Consider the following 14049-nt stretch of genomic DNA (forward strand, 5'->3'; position numbering starts at 1 on the left):
TGTCAGACACAGCACACGTGAGAAGGTGTAACAATTTGAGGCGAAGGGGCCTCATCGGGATACCTGGATTCCCCTCTGCTCTGCCCCTCCTCTCCCTACCTTGATTTCCCCTGTCTGTCAATGGTGAGTGGTCCTGGCTCACCCCCCTCACAGTCCTTCCAGCACCGAAAGCTGGCCCTTGGCCCCGGGGAAGGCAGGAGGTTCTAGAGAAGTTACAGAGGGACTCAGATGTGTCAATGGGGTCTTCCAAAGCACTTCCTGCCTCTCACCTCCTAGGATCTGGCAGTAGGCAAGGCTGTCACTGCTGGCCCGTTTACAGATGAGGAGGCTGATATCCGTGGCTGGATGTGGTAGAGCCAAGATTAGAACTCAGGGCTTTTGACCTGATGCTCTTCCTGATACCACACAGCCTATCCTAGACAATCCAAGGACAATGTTGTACATTCATCACTGGGAAAACAGTACCAACTAGACAGGATGCTTATCTTCATTAAGTCATCAGTACTTGCTGGAAAATAATATGGATTCTGAATATATATATATTCCTAAAGCAGCCTGACTGGACCACAAAGATAGGAACCCAGGAGCAATAGTGTTTCCTGACCCTCCCATCCCAAAAGGAACCTTTGCTTTAGGACTGAGGGATGATGTTCTGGGGCTGAGCAGCTAGGAAGTGGACGGGAGACACCTTTAATTCTGTCCTCTCTAAATACTTCCCTTTCAGGGTTGCTGTGAGGATAAGTGAGGTCACTGAGGATGATGCTTAGCAGAACGCCCAGGATGGTGGGGGCACACCATAAATAGGACTGATGGTTTTTGTTATTACTAACCTTCTGCTATCACTGGAACACCAGAGTGCAGCCTGGATCTCTCGCCTGGCTTTCTAGGCTGCAGATGCAGCATAGAGAACCCTAGCATCTCCATGGAGAACTGCTAAGGCAATTGTAAAAGCTCAAAACACAAGCACACTAAGCAATGAGTTGTTTAGTGACACATAGCTGAGAAGTAAAATGATGACAAAAAGCAAGAAGGTGATTATCTTAAATAAAAGCCAAGCATTACCACATGTGCCGAGGAAAGGCAAGAGAGGATCAGGAGAGTCATGGGGGGCAGTTGCAAAGGAAATCACTTTGTAGTTATTGGATAATTACATGTATGTTTTATACATGCCTTTATACATAGATTCTTTTTTTTTTTGAGGCAGAGTCTCACTCTGTCGCCCGGACTGGAGTGCAGTGGCCGGATCTCAGCTCACTGCAAGCTCCGCCTCCCGGGTTTACGCCATTCTCCTGCCTCAGCCTCCCGAGTAGCTGGGACTACAGGCGCCCGCCACCTCGCCTGGCTAGTTTTTGTATTTTTAGTAGAGACGGGGTTTCACTGTGTTAGCCAGGATGGTCTCGATCTCTTGACTTCGTGATCCACCCGTCTCGGCCTCCCAAAGTGCTGGGATTACAGGCTTGAGCCACCGCGCCCGGCCACATAGATTCTATTTCACAAAGTTCAGCCAGTTTAAAAAAGAAAAAGGTAAGGGAATGATAATACAAAATGAAGGTGGTGGCCGGGCGCGGTGGCTCAAGCCTGTAATCCCAGCACTTTGGGAGGCCGAGACGGGCGGATCACGAGGTCAGGAGATCGAGACCATCCTGGCTAACACGGTGAAACCCCGTCTCTACTAAAAATACAAAAAAACTAGCCGGGCGAGGTGGCGGGCGCCTGTAGTCCCAGCTACTCGGGAGGCTGAGGCAGGAGAATGGCGTAAACCCGGGAGACGGAGCTTGCAGTGAGCTGAGATCCGGCCACTGCACTCCAGCCTGGGCGACAGAGCAAGACTCCGCCTCAAAAAAAAAAAAAAAAAAAAAATGAAGGTGGTTATCTTTGGGGAGAAGTGGGTAACTGATCAGGGAGATGCCTGTTTCACTCTTAGTGGGATCCATTATGTTCTGTTTCTTCAGTCCAGTGGTAGGCTTGTGGGTGTTGTTTTTTATTTTAATATTTATTTATTTATTTATTTATTTGAGACAGAGTCTCACTCTGTTGCCCAGGCTGGAGTGCAGTGGCGCGATCTTGGCTCACAGCAACCTCCATTCCCCAGGTTCAAGCAATTGTCCTGCCTCAGCCTCCCGACTAGCTGAGATTATAGGCATGTGCCACCATGCCTGGCTAAGAGTGTTATTTTTAAATATTTTTCTGCTTCACCATTTGCAAATAGGAGACACATATATTACATTACATATATATATAATCTTACATAATACCAATTAAATTAAAAGATCATATGGAGCATTTTCAGATGCTTTCCTTGAAAATCTGCCTCTCTCCTCAGATTCAAATGTTAATCTGGCTGGATTTAAAAAATAAACCAACAAATCCTGTTGTATGACACATACTTCTCTTTAACATAGGAGACATAATCTCCTTCTTCCCAAATCATACAACGAGCAAGATAACAATAACACTGTATGACCTCAGGTGATCAGCAGGATTTGTAAAGGGCCTGGCCTAATGATTTATGCTTCTGAATCATAAAATCCTGAAATATTTGAGCTGGGAGGAACCTCAGGTCACCTGGACCAATCTGCTGGTTTTATAACAAAAGGAAGTGTCCTGGCCAAGATCAACACTGGCACACACGTAGGGAAGACACTTCTCTCCAGACTGCCACACCTGTGTGACTATCATGAGGATACCACCCGAGAGACAGACCAGTGTGAGTCCTGGGTCACTAGTCTCCTTCTTAGGGCAGTCAGGGAGAGAGACGGGAAGTATGCATGAGATTAAACTGATAGGATCATTTTATTTATTTATTTTATTTATTTTATTTTTATTTGTTATTTTTTATTTTTTTTGACACGGCATCTTGCTCTGTCTCCCAGGCTGGAGTGCAGTGGTGCGATCTTGGCTCACTGCAACCTCTGCCTCCCAGGTTCAAGCAATTCTTCTGCCTCAGCCTCCTGAGTAGCTGGGACTACAAGTGTGTGCCACCATGCCCAGCTAATTTTTTTTTTTTTTTTTGTATTTTTAGTAGAGACAGGGTTTCACCTCATTGGCCAGAATGGTCTCGATCTCCTGACCTCATGATCTGCCCACCTCGGCCTCCCAAAATGCTGGGATTACAGGCTTGAGCCACCACGCCTGGCCCAGGATCATTTTATTTTTTAAAAGTCAGAGGAGAGTTACATTTTACAATGGAACACACATTTCTAGAACTTACATGAACAGAGACATCCTCAAAGAAAACATGTAAGCAGTGCTTAGAATCTCCTTTCCTACAGGAAGTCCTCTTAGGGAAGAGCTCCCCTTACTCATCCTATTTTTTGCTGGCATATTTGATCGCCAAAACAATTGAGTGCTGCAGGTATGGTTATTTCCATTTTTCCGTGGGGGAAACAGGTTCAGAGAGGTTCAGTGCTTTGACCCAAATCACTCAGCAGGTGAAGATGGAGCAGGACTTGCATCCAGAGCGGGAGTGGAAGAGATGAGCCACTTTTGTTTTCAGTGCGCTGTGCTGTGAGCGCATTCTTCACTTCTTAGATGCTGAAATTCCGCAGCCCAGCCCAGCCTGGGCGGGCTGTGGGGAAATGTCCTGGTGGAGGATAGTTGAGTGGTGGCTTTCTAGCTGTCAGATCACAGAGACGATCTAAAGGCCAAAGCTCTGCCTCTGCCTTGCTGCTCTCCTGCAAGGAAGCCCACTGCCTTTGTGGCATGGGCAGTGGTGAGTCAGGAGTTGGAGAATCCATCCCAGTTTGGTCCTGCAATTTTTTTTTTTTTTTTTTTTTTTTGAGACGGGGTCTCACTCTGTCACCCAGACTGGAGTGCAATGGTGCAATATCGGCTCACTGCCACCTCCGCCTCCCAGGTTCAAGCAATTCTCCCTCAGCTTCCCGAGTAGCTGGGATTAGAGGTGCCTGCCACCATGCCCGGCTAATTTTTGTATTTTTAGTAGAGATGGGGTTTCACCATGCTGGCCAGGCTGGTCTCGAACTCCCAACCTCAGGCAGTCTGCCCACCTCAGCTGGGATTACAGGTGTGAGCCACTATGCCCGGCCAAGTGCTGCACATTTTGATTCTTGGCCACCTTCTTCTCTCATCAAAGGTATTCTTCCTGCCCTCCCTCTGCAGAAGTGCCTGTCACAGACGACAGGGCTCCAAGGGACAGATGTTCCAGGAGTGCTTAGCTTCAGAGGATGGTTTTCCTAATGCACGGTTGCTGTGTCCCAGCATGGGTGCTCCCCTGGGCAGTGTAGGCCTGGGTCCAGGTCTCAGCCCTTGCTCTCTACCCTCTGCTCTGTGAATCCATTTCTTGGCCAGTTGCTGCACTGTGAATCCAGTTGTTTCCCATCTAACTGGGTTGGTGATACCTCCGCATGGGGCAGGGCTTAGTAAGGACCTAATGACAGAGAACTTTACATGGGTAAGGCAGCTTTCAGAGACTAGGACACAAATCCTCATGTACGTGCCCAGAGACACTGTGTGTGGGAGCTGGAGAAGTATTTAGAAGTGACAGCTGCAGTGGAACCAGCCCGAGCCTTAGAGATGATTTACGCTTGTACTTTCACATATGGGGAAACCGAGTCTCCACAGCAGAAATGGTTGGCTCAAGTCTTGCAGATGCTTTAGGGCCAAGATGGTATCTCCTAACTCCCTGACCAGTGCTCTTACCTTACAATCACCTTCCCTAAGAGTTTGTCTCATTGATATTCGTGGTATAACACAACTTGGGATGGTTGCTTGATGAAAATGAAATGGCAGCGTTCAGCCCGTGTGGTCATCACCAAGGCATGGACAGAACAGGGTGGGCCACCATGGCTGGTTGGACTCTAATTTAAGCCAACAGTTTTATTTGAGATCTGAAAAGAACTGAGCCCCTCCCAAGTGACACTTGCTGAAATAATGCAGCCGGCTGACTCACTGGGGTAGCCTCGTTCCTTAAGGACGGGAGGAGCCTGCATTTGACCTTCACCTGGGCTAGTCTCTGTTTCCTGCTCTTTAAAGAGAGAGGTTGAGATTAGGGGATTTCTAAGGTACCTTGAAGTTCAGATGTTTTCTCATTCAAGGACCACAGCTTCAAAGTAGGTGTTTGGGGACCTGGGTCTGGCCAGTGCAGTTCACCCACTCACCCCAGGAGGGTCCAGATCACTGGCAGGTGACTCCTTGCTTACCCGCCTTGCTCTGAGGATTAGGTCCCATGTTCCCAACTGGTCCAGCTTTCTACAACCTGGGCCACCTTCAAGGACCATCAGGCCCCTAGCTCATCCTGGCCTTTCTCACCTGGACACCTGTGTACAAGCTGCTCCCCCGCTCAGCTCTCCTTCTCCCTGCCCCTTCCAACCAACACTTGGCTAGACATGACCTCCTCCTGGGAGCCCTCCTCAGCCACCTCCTACGGGATTGGTGATCTCTGTTTCCCTGTTCCCGCTGCACTTTGCCATTGATACTAATCCACAGTTTCAAGAGTGATTCCACACTAGCCTGTGACCTCCTTGAGGGCTGAACACAGGATTATTCATCCTCACATCCCTGTTCCCAGCCCAGAGAGAGAGCGTGCTATTACTACTATTATTAAATTAAAAGGCTTTAAAATAGGATCTTACAAACTTTAGGGGTGCTCACAGCTCCCTTGAATTAAGTATAAAGGGCAGATCCTGATATTTCCAGGACACAAGAAAAAAGCGAGCTCTGGAACCGTGATCTGAGGCTGGGGAGAGAAGGTGCAATATACATCATCTCCCTCTGTGGCCCCTTCAGGGAACTGCCCTCTTGGAGATCTCTCCATTCTCCTGGGTTCTGTGGGGTTGGCCCTGGAACCTTGCAAATATCTCTTGGCATCCCTGGGGCTCACATCTGATGTTCTCTCTCCTGTGCGTGCCAAGTCTTTCTCCCTGCAGCTTGACTTTTTGTTCGCTCCTCTTCCTAAAAAGTGCCTCCCCCAGGCCTTCCCCTGGCCACACCCTCTCTGCGTTGAGATCTCAGCTCACAGTCACAGCCTCAGAGGGACCCTCCTGCCCACGCAGTGGCACTCATCCCATCCTGCCAACATGCTCTGTCCTGTCACCCTGAAATTATTTGTGTTAATTATTTGCAGTTGAGTTTATTGTCTGTCTTCTGCACTAGAAGAAGATAAGGCCAGGGATTGTTATCTGCCCAGAACCCAGCCATCAAAGCTGCTCAATACTGTACATATTTTTAGAACGAATGAATGAATGAGTGAATGGGCTGATGGAGTCCATTGGGTGCCACCTAAGATTCCTGCATGGTTCACCTTTACAGCTCATATCTGCTCAGTGCTTACTGAATGTCTAAGTGCTCTCTGCCTTTTCTCTTTATCCTCACAACAGCCCAATGAAGGATGCTCTGATGTTGTTCCCATTTGGCAGAAAGGTTAATTAACCCATCCTCAGCTACCTCAGTTAGCAGTGGAGTTGGAAATTGAACCCAGGTTACCTGATCCCAGAGTTCTGGCAGGAAACTACCAGGCTACACTGGCCCTTCCACGCCAGGAGAGCTGTGGGCTGAAAGTGGTGAGTCACTCAGCCTCCTAACCAGGCATCTGGCTCTTTCTCCACAGTCTCCAGTGGCTCTCACACTGCCAGGCCATTCCTCAAAGGAAATCCTTTCTGTGGGACCAGTGTCACATGGGCTAGGAAACCAAAGGTTTTCCAGAGCCAGGGCCCACCCCGGAGCCTGTCTTCTCTGACCACATCCTTTTCTCCTAGGGAACCCCCTCTGCCATTTGTTCACTAGCTGTTGAGAACTTGGTGACCACAAGCCAGTGGCTGTGGGGTGGGGTGTGAGCCAGTTGGGGTTGCCAGGTTAATCTCTGTCATTTATCCAGCACCAGGCAGTGCGCAGGCCTGGCTTCCGTGATTTGCCTGTTTATCTGTTTGCCTTTTTCAAACTCAAGTTTGCTCAGGCATAATTTTAGAAAATTGATTTTTTAAAAAATTTCATCTTGTGGCATCTCTTGTCTCACTTCCCTCTGGGTGAAACCACCCGAATGCCCAGGGAGGGGGATCCAGGCCAAGCTCTTCTGGTCGCAGTCTTCACTTGCTAATGTGCTCCTTTGAGGGGCTGAGAGGATAGCCCCGGTAAGTTCCTGTCTGGGTCTCCTGCAGGAAGCTGCAGGGTTAGTCATGCAGCGCTTAGCTGGAGCTAGCTTTGGTTTGGGAGCCAAAGAAGCACGTGTTTGTGGCTGGGATCTGGGCTCTTCCGCTTTGTAACCAGTGCCTTGGGCAATGGCGTTTCTTCAACGTACTGACACTGGCTGAGGAGGACACGAACTAGGAAGACGCCAGAGACATGGCCCTGCCCTGTGGGAGGAGTCCAGTGGGTGAGGTGTGTGCTTTAAACAGTCCCATCCTAGGGGACGGTGACTCCGTGAGAGAGAAGCTCAGGGGATTGGGAGGGGCACCAGGAAGGACCCTTTAATTTTGCCCAGAGGTACAGTCTTTCTGGGCCTCAACTCTCTTCTCTGTAAAGTGGGGGTGCAGGTGCCACACTCCTTGCCTTGCTGGCTGTGCTGTGAACTGCAGGCCACCCCATGGAGGTAAGGGGTCATCACTATTGTTGGTTTAGCCAGCAGAGCAAGGCGTCACTGGTGCCATCTGTGCAAAGGAAGTTCGACTTTCGACTTTGGTGGAGTTTCTCTCTGTTCCAGGGCCTCAGGTGGAATCCTGCAGATCTGAGCTGGAACCCTGATTTTGTCACCTGTGGCAAGTCACATAACCTCCATGGGCCCGGCTATCACACCTGTAAGATGGGGCTGGCCACACCTTCCCTGCAGAGTCATTGTGAGGCTCAGATGAGATAACAGATGCCGGGATTCCCAGTAAACAGAAAGTGCTGGGTCACACCCATTCCCATGGATTCCCCTCCCAGCCTCTCCAAGTGCTCCCTCTTTTCTTTGGGTGCTCATTAGCTGGGGAGGTGACTTTGCCATTATGCAGGTCACTTGGAAGGGAGCGCAGCACTTCTGCCTGCCTCTGCCCCCAGCACGTGCAGTGAGTTGAACAGGGCACAGCTGCTGGTGTGTCAGCCCTTGGCTCAGGTGTTGCTGGCCGATGCCCATGCCCTGGCAGGTCTAGGAAGGCATGATGGGCCAGAGTCGACCCAGCTAAGCCTGCGCCCATGTGCACAGTGTCCCCCTTTAGAGGTATACAGGGTACAGACCATACACCTTGACCATTCATTGCCTGCCCAGGGCACCAGCCATCTGCAATTGGCCAATGTGACTTTTTTCTTTTATGGAATTAACTATGGAGAAAAAAGTCAATATCACCGCAGCAGGTCCTGCTGTCTCATTCCCAACCCTGAGCCTCAGGGTCCTCCTCAATACAGTGGATGGGCTTAGACTAGGTCAGATCTTGGTGAATTTGGACTAGAGGCTACTAGTAATTGCCAGGATAAATTTCATGGTACAAGCCCAGGGCATTGAATGACAGCCACTCCCTCTTCATCTCCTCTCCATCTTTTTCTTTTCTTTTTTACTTTTTCTTTTAATCTTTCTCATTATATGACCTTCTCATAACCACCTGGGCTCCACCTTGGACCAAGGAATTAGAGAGATCTCTGGATGTGGGGCTGCTTACCTGTAGCTTTTGAAAACTCCCCAGGTGATCCTGATGCACAGGGGTGGTTGCGAACCTCTGGATTTTGTCTAGGAGAACATCTCAGTGAGTTGCTAATGTGTTTTTAATAGCTCTCCAACACTTGCCTCTGTCTCTAACAATGAGCAGGCCCCAGGTGTAAACTGGCAACATTATCTAGAGTTAAACACTGTTTATATTCATTATTTTATGATATATGGCAATTTATCCCAACCCTGTTTTTTATTTAAGGTAAAAATATATTTCTTAATCCAGCTATAAGAAAAAAAAAGAAAAAGGTAAACAGAAAAAAATCTTCCTTTAAAATAGTTTAAATGGGTCAAATTGAAGAATATTAATTAGAAAAAAATGTGGATGTGTCTGCATGGCAGATATAGTCAAAATCATGACTAATGCACAAATGGCCACACTGTGAAGACGTGGAACTAGATGACCTCTGAGGCCCAACATTCTGACAGATCTGAGGGCTGCCCAATGAGATCGCTAACTCAGGACCATTGGCACCAGCCACCTGGACTGGCAGAGAGTGGGGTAAGCAGGCTGGGGTTTCCCAGTGTGGCTTTACTCAGAGCTCTCCAGGGACAGTGCAGCTAGATTCTCTCTGTTTCAATGCATTTGCCTTCTTGCTCCACCTTCCCCAGACCATAGAGGCAGCCTGAGAAGCAACCTGTCCAGCAATCAGGGCCATTTCCCTGGGGACAATGCTGCCATGTAAACTCGTTGACTGCAACATTACAGGACCCCAGCGCCCACAGGAGCCCGGCTTCTTCACTGGTGCTTGGGTGAACCAAGCCATGGAGGGAAGTGAGTCGCCCAGAGTCCCAAGGCAGGACCCAGCAGCACTGCTGCTTCCCAGGCCTGGATTTTGTATATCAAATAGGGCCCCTGTCCCCAGGTCTTAAGCTCCCCAGAAGGGAAACAGAAACAGAATGTGATATAAACAGGCCCTGCCTGGCCCTGGCCAGCTTTTTCCGCCTGTGTCTGGTGGACCCTACCTGTTATCACTGGAGAGTTGGCCGGTGAGCCTTTCTTTTGTGAGTGATTGTGAGGCTCCTATTGTCTTTTTTTTTTTTTTTTAAATAGAGGTGGAGTCTCGCTATGTCGTTCAGGTTAATCTCGAACTCCTGGGCTCAAGTGATCCTCACTCCTTGGCCTCCCAAAGTGCTGGGATTACAGCCATGAGCCACCATGCCTGGCCTCCTATAGTCTTTTAACTGATGTAGTAATTCATACCGTGGGCCCCTGGGAGGGTGGGGCCCAGTCTAGAAATGATTCAGATAGTGCTTGGAGGACGTGGGGAGATGGTTTCAGCAGAACAACCGTGACGGTGTGGGGGAACCTCAGCTTAGTGGCAAAGGCCCCCTAAATGACTGTAAGTAAGATAAATGCCAGATGGAAAGCCCTGATGAACACACGATTCTTAGCATTTGGAAACCTTTGCCCATCAGCAAAGCTGGCTATCCGGATTGTGACACGGTTTGCTGAAAGGACTAGTGTAGAATTTTCTAGGATAATGGACCCGCAGGAATGCTGTGTTGATAGGTAGAGGATGGGGTGAGGTAATTCCCTTGGGCTGATAAATAGTACTGGCCTCTGGAGCTTCTAGAACAAACTTTTTTGGTAAAAGGCCAGAAAGGAAATATGTAAATATATTTTGGCTCTCCATCATATCGAGAAGGCAGCCACAGACACTATGTAAATGAATGGGTGTTGGTTGTGTTCCAATAAAACTTTATGGACACTGAAATTTGGATTTCACATAATTTTCATATGCCATGAAACATTATTATTCTTTTGATTTTTTCCAACCACTTAAAAATGTTCAAAAACATACTTAGCTTGAGAGCTGTACAGAAACAGGCAGTGGGCCATGGTTGGCAGCCTCCTGTTTAGAAGCCCCGTCTACAGTGGAGGGTGAGTCTTGCAGGTTTGAGCTAGTCACTCTTCTAAGAATTTCAGTTCTTAAAAATGTAGTTCTGGCTGGGCACAGTGGCTCACACCTGGAAACCCAGCACTTTGGGAGGCTGAGGCAGGAGGATTGCTTGAGCCCAGGAATTTGAGACCAGCGTGGGCAACATGGTGAGACCCATCTCTACAAAAAATATAAGAAAATTAGCTCAGCATGGTGGCCCATGCCTGTGGTCTCAGCTACTCAATAGGTGGAGGCAGGAGGATCACTGGAGCCCAGAAGGTCAAGGCTGCAGTGAACTGTGATCACACCACCGTGCTCCAGCCTGGGCGACAAAGAGAGACCTGTCTCAAAAAAAAAAAAAAAAAAGTAGTTCTGAAACAAGTCTCAATCTTGTGTCTACTGTTTAAAATAGAACCTAGTGTTAATTTGTTTGCTCATTCAGCAAATATTAATGGTCTAGTGGTTAAGAGCAGGGGAAACTTGTCATATACAGGCTGTGGGACTTAGGGCAGGTGGCTTAGCCTCTCTGAGCCTCAGTTCTTTCATCTGTAAATAGGCAGGAATAGTAGGACCTACGGCAGCAGTGAAAGGATCCTTGTAAGACTGAGCCCAGTGTCTGGCAGATAGCATGCCCTTGGTGAAGGTTTACTATTACTGTCTCATGTCTATAAAGAGTTAGAGATTGGTATACAAAGGTGGATGGCAATGCTTACCCTGCATGGTAGGGGAGGCCCAGAGAAGTTAAGGGGCATTTCCAAGGTCACAAGCTAATAATAAATGGTAGAACTAGAAAACAGTGTGAGCCACAAGACCCAGCCCTTTCCATGCGACGCCCTTGCAGGGGACTTGAGGGTAGATTAAATCCACTTTATCTGGAGGCTGGCTAATGGGATTAATTTAATCATTAGCACCTTTCGCATGAGAGCTAGAGCTCTTGTAACTCCTCATCCCCGTGCCTCAGATTCTTGAGGAGACCTGCATTGTTTGGGGAGCCTCAAAGCTGGGAGTCAGACCTCCAGCAGCTTGGGGTGGCACCAGCCTGACTGTATTCTGTGAATGTCTTTGGTGGAAACTCGCTGCTTGACATGGAGCTCTACTTTAGAAACCTAGAAACAAGCATCTGTGGAAGACTCAGTTTTTCCGAGTCCTGTGGTTTCTGAGTCTCTGCAGGGTTAGTGGAAAGGGCCCTGGAAGTCAAGATTGTGAGTAGCTGCTTTTGAATAATGGAATCCTCGGGGCCTTGTGAAATGAATCCCAGAGGTGAGTTCCTGACCGGTTTTCCATGCTGGTTTTCCTTCTGCAAAATGGAGATGGTGGTGTCGTAATTAGTTGCTCGTTGCTTCAGTTTGGCACGTGGTTGCTTGCGGGGCACCCACAATGGGTCTCTTTCTGAATGCACAAAGACAGGCCGGGGAGGAAGCCTGTCCTTGGATTGTGGAGGCCTCGGGAGATAAAGCTCAGATAAGGAAGACAGTGAGTGGATCTGAGAGCCTGTGGCAGCTGTGATTAGGAGCCAGCCGGGGAAGATGGGACCTCAAAGGCAGGACACACAGGCTGTAGGTGGCTGTCCCATCATACCCAGAGCAAATCTCCCTCTCCACCCTGGAGGAAAGGCTGCTCGTGAGCCTGGCTAGTTCTGAGGACACAGGCTCCAGGAACCCAGCCCTTGTGAGTGGCTGGAAGGTGGGGGTGGGGTGTCAGTAGAGTGGGGGACAGTCTGGGGATCTTGGAAGGGGATATGAAGGTGAAAGTAAGTGTGACCAACTGTCCCTGGTTTGCCCAAGACTAAGAGGTTTCCTGGGGTTTGGGACTTTCAAGGTTAAAACCTGGATGGTGTGCATCAACTCAGGATAAATTGGTCATCCTCGGTTAAAGTCACGCTACTCTGACTGTGGCACTGGGCGGTCGAGTCATTGGTAGAAGGAGTAAAGCGGGGATCATCTCTCCCCTGAGCCTTGTTGCACCCTCAGACTAGATTGCCCCTTCGCAGTGTTCCCGGAGCCCCCGTGCTATCCTTCAAGGGTCTCTGTGCTCCCCCAAGAGTCTGTGAAGGCAGAAAACGCCCTTGTGCTTGGGGCCAACTCGTGCCTACTCTAGGCCAGCGTGTTTTGTAAATGCTGTTGAATGAATGAATGAGGCTTGAGGCTCTCCACCTTCATTTCTTCCCCGCTGGGGACAACCTACTCAGATGCTAATTCATGCTTTGCTGCTCTGCACATCTTGTTCCTTCCCCCCATGCCCTTCCCTCCTGCGGCCACCTCCCCCACTGTCCCTTCAGCTCAAGAGTCTCCTTCTCTGTGACTGCTCCTGACCAGCCCTCCCTCTGAGTGGAGTTTCTCCTGCCCTGCTGTGTCCCCTCTGAACCGAACCTCACTCAGTTCCCTAATCGGGCCTGCTTGTGAATGCATCTTTCTCCCACATGCGCTGTGAGTTCCTCAAGGGCTGGTGTCCAGCTTAGTGTTTCCTCTGCTGTACGTGGCGCCTGGATGCCCCATGGAGGTGCCTTGAGAGAATGAATGGAGCTGAACACACGGAGCACAGATCCGTTCATTTCCTCACTCACCAGCTCCTCTGCGAGGCCTCCTGTATGACAGGCACAGTCCTGAGCAGTGGGGTGGGAGTCATGGACGAGATTGGTAAAGCCTTTGTGCTGTTGGAACTCACATTCTAGAAGGATCTAGAGTCAACAAGCAAGCAAATAAATAAATGAGAACATATCAGAAGGATACGTGTGTTCCGAAGAAAACACAAAGGAGAAGATGAGTCACCTGAGCTCCTGCCAGCTGCTTGCAGGCTGGGATGGAGTCACCAGCTCCATGGAGCGGGCATTGCTGAGGCCCAGCACATGTGCCCATTCTATGGAGGCAGAAGGCATGCATTGTCCCCTGGGTCGTGGCATAGTCAACTTGGGCACAGTGGCTTTTGGCTTTCATGCAAAGTGTGTGGACTGTGAGTCCCTTTAGAGAAATTCATTAAAGCCAGTATTGTCTGAGAGGAGAGAGAAAATATTTTAGAAAGTCAGACGGGGTTTTGTGCCTGGTGTGGGAAGCAAGCGTGTGTCCTTCCCGCTTCACCACTCCCCCTCCCCCACTGGGAGTACAAAGAATGGGGCTCGTGTGCTGACCGTCCGCCTCTTCCAGTTGGGTGGGTGGCCTTGGAGCTGTAGCTGCAGCAGGAAGGGTCATGACTCTGCTATGGGGCTGCTGGGGACAACCCAGGGTCCTGCAAGGGAAAAGGTGTTAAAACGGCCAGCCACTGTCCCTCAGGCTGTCAGGGAGAGGATGAACAGGGATCATGAAGTTGGTTGCTCAGCTTCCAAGCACTGCACACAACAGTGGGGCATTGTTCTCTGGGTCTGATGGGGAGCTCAGCCCCGGACACAGGCCAGCTCCAGGAGGAAGGCAGCCTCCTCCCACTGAGTCCGGCTGGGCCAAAGCAGAGCCCCAGAGGGCAGTTTCTCTCTGCTGCCTGGCTGTGGGCGGCCGCTGGTGCTGAGGTGTGGGGACTCAAGAGGACACCTACGAGTCTGCAAGG

At 49.6% G+C, this 14049-nt stretch overlaps 1 protein-coding gene across 7 annotated transcripts in view; it reads left to right on the forward strand.

Annotated features, from left to right (window-relative positions):
* SYNE3 (spectrin repeat containing nuclear envelope family member 3) overlaps nt 1-14049 on the forward strand; it is a 117474-nt gene that overhangs the window by 2140 nt on the left and 101285 nt on the right. The window lies entirely within an intron of this gene.

The sequence above is a fragment of the Trachypithecus francoisi genome, unplaced genomic scaffold (assembly GCF_009764315.1).
Source record: "Trachypithecus francoisi isolate TF-2019V2 unplaced genomic scaffold, Tfra_2.0 Lachesis_group3, whole genome shotgun sequence".
Classification (NCBI taxonomy): Eukaryota; Metazoa; Chordata; class Mammalia; order Primates; family Cercopithecidae; genus Trachypithecus; species Trachypithecus francoisi.